The sequence below is a fragment of the Mesoplodon mirus genome (assembly GCF_964341445.2).
Source record: "Mesoplodon mirus genome assembly, chromosome: 9".
NCBI lineage: Eukaryota > Metazoa > Chordata > Mammalia > Artiodactyla > Ziphiidae > Mesoplodon > Mesoplodon mirus.
The window spans coordinates 8,845,093-8,857,551 of record NC_138985.1 but is presented as its reverse complement, the minus strand read 5'-3'; the positions used below and the strand labels follow the sequence as shown (position 1 = coordinate 8,857,551).

Sequence of the window (12,459 nt, the reverse complement as noted above, 5' to 3'; positions counted from 1 at the left end):
TGTGCTTGAGGACGCCTGTTTATTTCTTCTTAAATAGACACTTCACAGATTTTTGAGATAATTATCGAATTTTTAAGTAAAACTTTTGTGCAAGAAAATTTGTCTCTATAACACTTTTTTTAAAAAAAACTAAAGTTTACCAATCCCTAAAGGTCTACAAAGGGATTCATTGGCAGCCCAAAGTGCAGAATATATTTTTTTTGACATGTGCAATCATTTCAATTTTTTTTTAATTAGTAGTAGTCACTACTCACTGCCCCACTGCTCCCCACCAGGGCCGGGTGGGGTTGGGGACATGCCAGCAACAGAGAATGAAGGACTTCTGTCCCCTGTACCCTGAGGGGTAAGGGACCAAGCCCTGCATCGCTTCAGTACAAACTAGCTTTTTCTTTGTTGTCTGAGAACGACATGAAGACCCTGGCCTTTTAATTAGCTGTGTGCACTGTTCAACAGGCAATGAGGACTATCTCATTTAACTGCTTTGTAGTTTCCTGTTTGGATGAAATGTATCCATCAAATTAATGGCACCTGTTTAAGTTATTTGCATTAAAAATAAAAGCAATGAGTCAGACAGACAAAGGCAAATATCATGTGATATCACTTATACGTGGAATCTAAAAAAAGGCTACAAATGAACTTATCTACAAAATAGAAACAGAGTCACAGATATAGAAAATAAACTCATGGTTACCAGGGTGCAGGAGGGGGGCGGGATAAATGGGGAGATTGGGGTTGACATAGACACACCACTATATATAAAGTAGGTAAACAGCAAGGACCTGCTGTACAGCACAGGGAACTCTACTCGATACTCCGTAATGGCCTATATGGGAAAAGAATCTGAAAAAAGACTGGATATATGTATATGTATAACTGATTCACTTTGCTGTCCAGCAGAAAGTAACACAATATTGTGAATCAACTCGACTCCAATAAACATTTTAAATAAATACATAAATGAAAGCCATCATGAAGATGGTGTCAACGTAAAGGACGGTCATCCTCTTAAAGTCAGAAGATCGATGTGCAGGATAAGAAGCCGAAAGACAAAGGTTTAACTTTTCACATTTAAATGGAATGTTGGCGATTTCAGCTGGATTTCAGCCACAGAATGGGAGTGAAAGCCGTGATTCAGAGTGAGGGCTACAGGGCAAGGAGCCTGGTTCCAAGCCTGTGTCCTCTGCATCCCGTGTCCCGCAGCGCCTGTCCCCGTCCCGGGGGTGTCCCTGGCACCGTTCCTTCCTCTGTGTGACCCCTGTCAGCCTCACCCACTCAGGAACCGGATTTAAGGCAGGGACCTGGGCCACACCCGGGAAAGAGCCTTGAAGGGGGCCAGCATGAGCGAAGCGATGGACTGCTTCTCTTTTGTAAACGTATTCACCCAGTGGGTGGAGTTTCCCTTCTGCAAGATATATTCTACAGTTTTCTCAGGAAATTCAGTGAAAGTTTAAACACGTCAAGTGCCTGCGTTTGCGGAGCCCAGGTGAGCTCTGGGCATCAGTAAGAGGTAGGGCCTTCCGCTGCTACCGACAACATCCTTCTGTTTATCCTTTCATGGGTCAGGAGGTTCCAGGAGAAAGTGGAACCCAGATATCAGACCCTAAAGAGGACGCCAAATATAGGCCAACAGGGCTGTTAGAAATGAGGGGAAAAAGTACCGTGGAGCCAGCAAGGGCAGGAAAGAGTGGTCTTCACAAGGGTCCTCAATACCTAAGGCAACGGGGCACAGAGCATGGGCGTGTCCCCCTGCCACCCCGGCCAGGGGCAAGGGACAGAGACACCACTGCTAACAAGACACAAAGAGAGCAGTTCCAGAAATTTCGGGGTGGTCTGGATAGAATCCCAATTGGACAAAATCCCCCTCCACGTGATTCCCATGGGCCCCTTCCCACCCCTCGCCCCTTCTCCCTCTGCTAGATTCTGCACTCAAGCCAACTTTTTTTTTTTTTTTTCCCCCAGTACGCGGGCCTCTCACTGCTGTGGCCTCTCCCGTTGCGGAGCACAGGCTCCGGACGCGCAGGCTCAGCGGCCATGGATCACGGGCCCAGCCGCTCCGCGGCATGTGGGATCCTCCCGGACCGGGACATGAACCCATGTCCCCTGCATCGGCAGGCGGACTCTCAACCACTGCGCCACCAGGGAAGCCCCTCAAGCCATCATTTAAATCACAGATCACAGTAGCTACCACGTCCTCGCTTACAGCCCTCCAGCACTGCGGCGCAAGCACACCCACCTTGACTGTCCCAGTCTCCTCGGTCCCTGCACGCCTCCTCCTCTGCTACCTTGAATCAGCAAGCTCTCCCTCGTCGAGGGCTTCACACATCGTGCTCCCTGCCGGAAATGCCTTTGCCTCTCCTCCCGACTCACCCTGGAAGGCGCGCTCCTCAGGAAGGTCTCTCCCCCATTCTTGCCGCGACCCCGTAGAATGTTCTCCAGCGGAGCATCTGGCCAGTGTCTCTCTCAGCGCTTCTCCCAGTCGGCACTCACAGGACTTGGACCAGACCGTGTAGGACCAGCCACGACTCTAGACTCTAACCCCACGACTCTCTTGGTCCCAGCAGAGAAGGTCACTCAGAGACTACTTGCTGTACAAGTGAGTCCGCTCCCCTCTGCTGTGATTCAGCTGCATGTCACTGCCCAGTTGTGCGAGCATCTAAGAAAAGGTGGACATCCCAAAGCCCAGGCCAACACCCGAGGACAGCACGGCACTGCGGGGGGCGGGCAGGATGGGTGCCAGGCGGTAGCGAGCCCTCCCCACCCTCCAGTAATAGCTCCCACGCCTCTGAGCCCAGCAGTAACCGGAGTTTTTAGCTCTCAGTTTCTGGATGTACAAGCCAGCCAAGTCCCAAGCACTTGGCATACAGATGTGCAGTCCTCACAACAAGGGCACATGCAGGTTTACTCTCCCCACTGTACAGACGGGAAGACTGAGGATCCGACAGGCAAGGGACTCTCTCGGGTTCACACTGCCACGGGTCCTCCTGAGCCACTATGCGCCCCCGGCCCTCTCCCTAGTTATTTCCTGAAAACAAAATACCCCAGGGTATCCAGCAGCCAATGCTGAACCATCCAAGGCTCTGTGCCATGTGCTAGAGGGTGGGCATCCTGCAGGGGCCACTGAGTTGAGGGGGTGGGTCGGGAGGCCCCCGCTGGGAAAGGTTTCTGGCACAGTCTGCTGTGATGTGGGGTCCGGACCAGCCTTGTCCAATAGAGCCCCCGAGGACGTCCTTCAGTGCTGAGGACACACAACTCACGGGCTGCGTTCAACATCCTCATGGTACAGAGGAGGAGGCGGAGTCGGGAGAGACGGGCAGACTGGCTGACGGCGGGAAGGTTCCAGGTCGGTCCTCAGGGCTCTCCGAGCCCCTAGGATCAGGACTCCTCTGGGGATCTGATGAGGGCGCGATGCACCGAGACACCTTCACGTATGTGCACACGACTTCTGCAGACCACTGTGAGTCATGGGGACCCCAGGTTCGAGCCCCGGTGACACCTCCTCTCAGGGCTCAGTAAGTACCTCGCACCCTCAGGGTACTATTCCTTCCTAGACAAGAATCCTTTCTAATAAAGGAGGAATGAGGCCGGTCCCTCTGATGCTTTCCCTACCATGTTTGCCTTTAAAAACAAAACTTAGGACAAGAGAAACAGTCAGCGAAAAGATCCAGATACACGTACCCATGGAATTCTCAAATTAAGAGGCCATCTTCAAGGGGCAGCCTGAAGGAGAAACACTGCATCAAGAGAGGAACACCAGAGTCCCAGTAAACCAGGGGGCAATGGCCTTCCCATAAAAACACTGCTTTTCAGGGCAATGGAGAGACACCGTCCTTTGGAATTCTGCCCCAGAACACCCTTTCATAGCTGCAAAGCATCTGCCAGCCCCGTGATACACTCTGCCGTGCTCGGATCTGGCGAAGATATTGCCAGCTGTGTGTCCTACAGCGGACGACTCTGTCTGGGCAAGTACTGCCACTTGTCAGCCTCAGTTTCCCCAGGAGCCACACGGAGAATGATTTCAGTGTTTATTATGGGGTTCACGTGAGGATTAGCCAAGATGACTCCTGAAGTTTCTTGCAGGGCACTCAGTGACTATAGCTGTTAAAACGGCTTTTACTGTTATTAGCAGGTTTACTCTTTGGGACAAAAAAACAAGCCTCCTGCCTCTAACAAGGGCGGAGGAGAAGCTGACTCCTCTAGGAGCCCAATGAAAGCTCATTTGTGCAGCAAACGCATTCAAAACCAACCAAGAAACCCTACGCACAAGAGACTCTCACCGTTGTGACCTGGGGTTGGAGAAGCTTTCAGTAATCCAAAATGAAATGATTAGCTTTCTTGATGGGGTTCTCAAAGACACAATAGCAAAAGCTATCCATAACACTCAGCAAACTTGAAACGCGGGCCCGTGTACATGGGAACATGGCTATCTCAGCGCACATCAAGTACATATTCAAAGAGGAGCATTTGCGAGCTGAATCCCACAGCGGTTACCCAACCCCCCAGTAAGTTAAGAAAGAGCCCGTGGGTGTGGATCACTTAGCCGGCGGCCAGGACTCCACGATGAAGCTGAGCGGAGCAACTCACGCCCCAAGAATCAGATAAAACCCAGAGTTACTGCATCGCTCAGTGTTATAGGAAAAGGATCTCTCCTTCCAAAAAATAGGCTGCGCTAGTTTACTGAGGTTTGAACATTCTTATCAAATGCAAGGAAACGGATCCGAGGAGAAAACTTACTGGTTCCCAAACCACCTGGCGATGTGTGCACACATCCCAAGCTGTGCCGGCCCCTCCTGGAGGCTTTGCTTTGCCCCTGTACAAGGAGCAGGGGGCACCTCATCTCACGGCCAGCGCAGTCCCAACAGCTCAAGGCAAGAGCCCGTCCCTGGAGCTTCCCTGGATGGGAGCGCAGAGGAGACGCAGAGCTGTGAGGACATGCAGAGGCCTCTGATCCAAGCAGCCTGTGACTTATTCATAAAGGTGCCGCCCAACGCAGGGCTTCCTCCCAAGCAAGCCCGCGGTGCCACGCCTGCCAGCTAGAATGGTGCTCCTGAGCCCCCCGCCAGGAACAAAATCAATTGCCTTGGCTCACTTGGTCAAAGGCTTGAACCTTCTAATCCAGAAAACAAACTGAAAAGGACTGAACGATCTGGGAGGAAGAGCACAGCTGGGTCTTCAGCAAGGAGGCCTGGCAGCGACCCGCTTCTTTCTGACAAAGCTCGCCCACCACCTTCTCGGAGCTGCCGGCACGGACATCGCAGGTGGTCCCCTGGAGAGAAGTGTAATTATTCTTTGAGACACGAGTCAGACCTTCACCGTGGCTCACCAACCTTGTGCAACCAAGCATTTGTTGACTTTGCCTAAAGCAAGCCTTGCCATGTCCCAGGCACGATTCAGCACCTTCTTTGGCTGAAGAGTCTTTCTTTTTCTTCTCTTCCCCCCAAAAGCTATGTCATCAGAAGCTCGCTGTGTTCCTGCAGCCAGACTCCATGTTGTAGTGAGGCTTCTCAGGCTTGAAGGCCATATTCAGTTTCTACCAAATATCACTGTCCCAGGATCACAAATGAGCTGCCAAACAGATAAGGCGGCAGACGCGCCCACAAGGCCGCAGCGCCCAAGGGTCCCGGTGAGGGCGCAGCGGGCTTGGATGAAGGGATCTGGCGCCAGGACAACACCCTCCCGCTTCGGGACCCCACAGTCAGCTCTGCCAGAGCGGCAAAGTCACCTGAGCTTCCTGCCTCCAGCCAGCAGCCCCCATTGTTCGGGTCGACTTCCTTCCCCACAAGGGGAGGCACAGCGAGTGCGGCGCAGCCCCCCAGGAGCCCCCCAGTGAGACGCCAGTGTCCTCCGAGCTTCCGCACTGCAGTGAGGCCACACCCACACCTGCCACCATCTCACACCCACCACCTCCAGAGACTGTGCAAGTCTGCTGGCTTCTGACCATTAGAAGCCCGACAAAGAGCCCGTCCAGGCAACACCTCCTCTGCCACCCGTCCTTCTAGGTTGGCGCTTCACTGCCTGCTACTGCACTGTCATCCCCTCCCCCTCCCCTCTCCCTCCTCCAGTTCCTCCTCCCCCTCCGCTCCTCCCGCCTCCTCCCCCTCCCCTCCCCCTCCCCCTCCTCCCCCTCCTCTCCCTCCTCCCCCTCCCCTCCCCTCCCCCTCCTCCCCTCCCCTCCCCCTCCTCCCCTCCCCCTCCTCTCCCGCCTCCTCCCTCTCCCCCTCCTCTCCCCCTCCTCCCCCTCCTCTCCCTCCTCCCCTCCTCTCCCCCTCCTCCCCTCCTCCCCCTCCTCTCCCCCTCTTCCCCTCCTCTCCCTCCTCCCCCTCCTCTCCCCCTCCTCTCCCCCTCCTCTCCCTCCCCCTCCTCCCCTCCTCCTCCCCCTCCTCCCCCTCCTCCCCTCCTCTCCCTCCTCCCCCTCCTCTCCCTCCTCCCCCTCCTCTCCCCTCCTCTCCCCCTCCTCTCCCCCTCCTCCCCCCCTCCCCTCCCCTCCCCCTCCTCTCCTCCTTCTACTCCCCCAAAGGCTGTGCCAAGTTCCATCTCAGCCAGGCTCCGCCCGTCTCCTCCTGCTGCATCCTTACTCAGGTCACTGTCCTCTCTGGGGGACTCACCGTAGACACTAAGGAATCTCCTCCTTCACCTGCCCTGCACACCTTGAGCCCCATCCCCACAGGCTGAGAGGAGCCTTCCTCAAGGACAGCCCCGTCCAACCACCCTCCCGGTGCAAAGCCCTCAGCGGTCCCCACTGCCTGCTGGGCTAACCCCAGACTTCTGCACCTGCGACGCCTCCACCCCAGCACTGTTCCTGCCGCACCCCCCGGGCACCCACACTGGGCTTACCTGAACCGTGGTGTTCTGCGCACAGGCCGAGGTTCCCCACCCAGGCGTCCCATCCGTGGGTCCCTCACTGGCGAGTGCACGAGTGAGGTCAAGACGGGGAGTCACAGGACTCAACCGTGGACGTGGCCAGCGTGGGGGTGGGGGTCGAAGGGGTGAGTGGGAGAGAGGACCCCAGAGGAAGGACAGGGAGAGGGTGACGCACCCAGGCTCACATCTCAGCGTCACCGCTCACCACGTGACCTTGCCCGGTGTACTCAGCTTCCTGAAGCCTCCATCTCCTCCTCCAACAACGGGCTCATAGAAAGATGCAGTGACTCACTCCCTCAGGCCCGAGCCCAGGGCCTGGTGTCTGAGCCCCCAGCTGGTAACCATCGTAGCGCAGGGTGGAATGGGACCCTCCCGTCCTCACACCACCACGACGCCTCACACCGGGACGAGGACCCCATCCTCTCGTCCCCCTGCAGGTCCTGGCACAGAGGAAATCCCACCTGTTGCCCATCCCCCTCCAGCACACCACAGGGAAGACTAGACGTCACCAGGAAACGAAGGGTCTCTATCGCCAGCGTGGCGGGCTAGCGGGACATCGCTGCGCCCTGCCCACTCCCCACCATCTGGCGCTTGCCTCAAACCACAGAACCACACACAGGGCTGGGCTGGGGGCCGACGCATGTGGAGCTGCAGGATTGCAGGCCGGGGGCTGCCCGGGAGCACTGGCCTGCGTGTCCCTGGGGCTGGGGAAGTTCAGGAACCAAAAATGATGCCTGTTTGCTGCCTCATGAGCTTGGGAGGGAGGCTGGCCGGAGCTGCGCAGGTCAGCAGGTGACAGAGAGGGTCAGTGATGGGCAACCTGCAGGCCCACTGGTCGGAGCCTGCGGACTGGACTCCCAGTTCCTGAGGCAGGTGGATGCCGCACGGCTCGACCACCCAGAGGCCTGGGAGGAAACTGGACGTGGAGGCTGCCCACCAGGGCTGGGGCTGAAAAGGCTGCGGGGCCCACGAAGCAGGAGCTGAAGGGCCAAAGTCCCTGGACACTCACAGATGAAGCCCACAGGAGGACAGGGCAGAGGGTGCCTGCTGTACCCAAGGGCACACTGACCGGGCAGCAAGGGACGAGCACAGAGCACCCAGGAGGGACAAGTGCCGGCTTCTTCCTTTACTGTTTGCCCCTCACCCAGGTCATGGAAGCAACACCCAGGGGCCCGAGGAGGGGCCTGACAGTGGATGGGGCAGTGGCCTCCCCAGTGGTGCCATGGTGAGTGGGGAGGCCAGGGTGAGAGGCTACGGAACTGAATTTCTTAACATCTGACAAATGAGACCATTCTGGTGGATGACAAGACTAGAGGCTATGGGACCTGCCCGAGACATAGTCCAGGATGAGAGGATGGCAGAGGCCTGACATGCACGGACTGATGGATTCGATACGATATCCACGGGTCCAACCTGTTCCACAGATGGGCTGCACATCCTCATCTTCATCATCGTTTTCTTCGTAAAAAATGAGAATGGGCCAAAAATGAGAAGGCAGGAGAGCAGTAAAAAAAAAAAGGAAAGAAAGTAAAGGACCATCATGAAGACCTAGTTTCTTCCTGGAGAGCAGAATTTGGAATTTGCCAACACCCACCTGAATGTGGCTCTGGAAGGATCAGGAAGGAGCCGTACTGAGGGTCTGGAGAGCTGAGCCCAGCAGCAACCCGGCACCGCCCAGCACGTCCCCGAGGTCTGGTAGCATGGCTATTCTTATATCCCGAAGGATAAAACCAGCAGAGATTTTTATGACTTTCTCCTACATGTTTATTAAATTTCTTCCTGGGCTGTCTGGCCATTAGTAGCCATATCCCGTGAAACTACCAGGTAGGCTGTGTGCAAGTTCAGTGATCAAGGTGATACGTAACAGGTAATTACAGAGATGACCAGGATAAATTATACAACACGTCACTATGGAAATGGCAAATAGTCTGACACAAGAGCTATCAGAGAATATAAATACAAACAGCAACTCCTTACTGAATATGCAGAATAAAAGATGACAAACATTAATTAAAACAAAACTCTTGGGCTTCCCTGGTGGCGCAGTGGTTGAGAGTCCGCCTGCCGATGCAGGGGACAAGGGTTCGTGCCCCGGTCCGGGAAGATCCCACATGCCGCGGAGCGGCTGGGCCCGTGAGCCATGGCCGCTGAGCCTGCGCGTCCGGAGCCTGTGCTCCGCAACGGGAGAGGCCACAGCAGTGAGAGGCCCGCGTACCGCAAAAAAAAAAAAAACAAAACTCTTTATGGTTTAAGCACATTTGGGGGGTTACAACAGACATCTAATTATCTGTCGTGACAGAAAACCCCTTGGTTTCACACCAGCCTCCAAAAGCACACGCTGGCCAAATTAGCACTGATTTTAGCTCAAAAGACCTATGGCAAAACCTATAGTTTTCCTCCCGATTCACTGACAGAGCTGGCACGGGGCAAGAAATACCAATATGCCACCCGTCACAAGTAGACAGTGATTAGCTTTCAACAAGCCATACGGTATGTTTTTTTCCTTCAGTGGGAAAAAAAAGGAGCAGGATGGTATTAAGTTCCTCCCAGCAAAGTGTGAAAAAAAAAGAGCGAAACTGAGTAGGAATCCCGAGATAAAAAAGGCAGAGCAAGAAGCTAGCTGGGACGCCACACGCTCTGAAATGCATCCCTTGGCTTGCTGATACGTCTGCTCCGTTTCTACTTACTTTTGTAAATAACTGAAAAGCAGTGAAATCCGATGAGCCAGCTTTCAGCACAGCTACTAACTGATTGGGACGGAATAGAGCCCTGAGAATTTCTCGGGAAAACGAACCTGACTCTCTCCACTGGAGTCCACTAACTCACCCAACCACGGTCCCCGATGCCCCTCGCCTGATGTCTGTCTCCCAGAGAAGCTCTGATCTCTGGACCTGAGTCTTCACTCCTTCATTATCATTGGGAGGTTCCTGCAGACAAACTGCAGATTTGCTATAGAAACCCCCAAAGTGTGTATCTACTACGTCAACTGTGATCACCTCGCGATCTTACGTATGCCTCTGTCATAAATAGAATTTTCACTGTCCACAATACAAGAAAATGGCGCTTTCTTTAGGTTGACCTTATTTTATTTTCTAAGACGCCTTCAGTAAAGATCGCAGAGAATGAAGACAGGGAAGCACAGGCAGAAATAGAGGCCAGCTTCCTGATGTTTACCTGTGAGAGAGAGCAGCACAAAACCAGGACGGACCGCTGGGCATTATCCATGTCAGTGACATAAGGGCATCGTGCTCATATCAGTTAAGACTGGGCTTAAATTTGGAAATTTAGGGGGTCAATATTACCACAAAAACGGTTCACTTACAGTAAAAAAATAAAATACTTTTGATAAAGTTTAAAAAGAAATAGAGGCCAGGGGTCAGTTTGTTTCTTATAGGGACCTTTCCTGGGTTCAGAGCTAAGCGCTGGGTGCCTTTAATTCTCCTTTGAAAGTATGACACTTGATAACTTCCTTGTGAACTGTTTCTCAAAATAGGGCCTGGGCCCCGCGGCCGATCCCTGTGCTGGGAAACCTGAGCGGGGAGCCTCCACGCTCTGCTGGATCAGCCCCTCCCAGGCCGCACAACTGGCACCTTCAGGCCTGCACCATCCGCTGGCGGGTGCAGAGATGAGGGGCCAGGCCTGCCCCCTGACACCCAGGGTCCAAAGCAGAGACGGTGGGAAAACGCCACGCTTGTGGAACCCAGGGCTAATGGCCCATCCGCCCAGCACCGGACGGGGGCCTCTGGGGTCTCGTCCCCTTGTGGAAAGGCAGTGGGGAGGCAGGTCCTCCTTTGCATCACTGAACTAGCCCACCGCCCCCCTCCCGCCCCTGAGGGGATCTGTCCTGGTCCCGCCTTTAGCCTCCATCTACCTCAAACACCAGATCGAAAAGCTGGGGTGGACACCAGAATTTTTACTGCAAGTCCGTGATTTCCAGGGAGCAGTCACATCCCCTCAACTCCAAGCCGGCACCTGCAAGGGAGTCTTCGATGTGTGACCTCGAGAAGCTCTCCCTCTGCCCACCACCTAGGACAGCTCCCAGCCTCCCAAACCACGGGCTCTGGCCTGGTTGAAGGGGCCACAGTGTGGGAGCCCCTCTTTAAGAGAGAGACCGGAGAGCACACTACAGAAGTCGGTCACGGCCAAACACGGGCAGCCCTGACGGTCCAGCCCCTGGGGCCTGCCAGGGTAGGGGACCGGCCAGCCTTCCCGGCCCAGCAACCCCCGCTCTGGGCTCTTCCGGCCACCATTCCCCACCCAGGCCCACCCCAAAGCCAGAAGACGTCCGTCTGGCTGAACGAAAAGCCTTTGACTTTCTAAGCATCACAGGAGAAACTTAGCAGAAACTCGGGTGCCTCCCCAAACTAGGAACTGCCCTCTCCAGCAGGCGAGGACCTCTTTCAAGGAAGCAGGGCCTAGTCTGCTCGGTTTGTCTTCCAGAGAAGAAAAGGGGTGCTTCCAACCTGCCAGGCCGTCCACCAGGACCAGTGGGGACTCACCCTCCTGCCCAGTGGGGTACAGAGGCCTCACAGGGAGTGTGGGAAGGTCTACAAATGAGAAAACCCGGTTCCTGTTTGCAAAGCACTCCAAATACAACGGGGGATTCAGACGTGGGGGGATTACAGACGGAGAAAGCAGGATCTTACGAGACGTGCAGAGGAAGAGACGATGAATTCTTCCAGCATAGAGAACCTCAGCCAGTGGCTGCAGTGGGCAGGCTGATGGGGAGGACTGGAGGGCGCCCCCCACCCCGGGAGGGGAGCAGTGGTGCTGGGTGAGGACTGCGCTCCCGGCGAGCAGGCTTTGAAAGAACCTAGACACCTGTCCCCTTCCGAACAAAGCAGCTCGGGACTGACAGCTGACACCGTGTCCTGTAGCAGATGCAAGCTCGCAGCCCCTCGGACGAGCCTCAGTTCAGACAGCGCCACACAAAGGGGTGTGGGCACTAGGGGTGGGGGGGCCGCTTGGGTCCCGGGTCGGCTCCACACCAGCTGTCCCCCTGCAGCTCAGATGCCTCTCCTGGGAAGAGGACCAGGGGCAGCTCCCCTCCACCCCGCAGCAGCTCCCCCCCCCCCCGCAGTGAGGGGCACAGCACGTAAAATAAAGTGACGGAGGCATCTGGCACACGGACGCACTCGGGGATACAAGCCCACCTCGCACCTGTCTCCTCCTCCAGCCCCATGGCAACCAGCCCCGCCCCCCCAACCCCAAGCCCCTCCCCAGCCTGGACTCACTTCCAGACTCCGGGTGGCAGCGGCTCCCTCCTGAAGGCTGAGCCCGCCAGGGACGTGCTGGGCTGGGGACCACCTCATTCTGTCCCGCACACTGGGTCGGCACCAACGCTTCATCTGGCTGCGCACCTGGCCTCCGAGCTGGTCCAGGGAGGAGCCCCTTCCCCCAGTTCCGACAACCGCTATTCCTTGCCCTTTGCTCCTTTCAGATCAAAACCGAAATGAAGAAGCAAAAGGTCCAGCTGGGTGCCTGGAGCCTGAAGTCTTTTGTAACCTAAAGCTCGGTGGAGCTCTCCTTCCCTGGGGTCTAGAGTCCTCCATCCAATCCCCACAGCTTCGTCAGCGTTTCCCCAGATCTCAGCGAAGCCGC

The 12,459-nt window shown here is 55.5% G+C and overlaps 1 protein-coding gene across 14 annotated transcripts in view; it reads right to left on the bottom strand.

Annotated features, from left to right (window-relative positions):
- COBL (cordon-bleu WH2 repeat protein) overlaps positions 1–12,459 on the bottom strand; it is a 257,272-nt gene that overhangs the window by 182,677 nt on the left and 62,136 nt on the right. The window contains exon 1 of one of the 14 annotated variants that reach the window (XM_082632729.1): positions 2,368–2,402. The exons of the other annotated variants lie outside the window; for them this stretch is intronic. The gene's annotated coding sequence lies outside the window, so the exon portion shown is untranslated. Of the gene's footprint in view, positions 1–2,367; positions 2,403–12,459 lie in introns of those variants that run through there. 14 annotated transcript variants of the gene reach the window in all.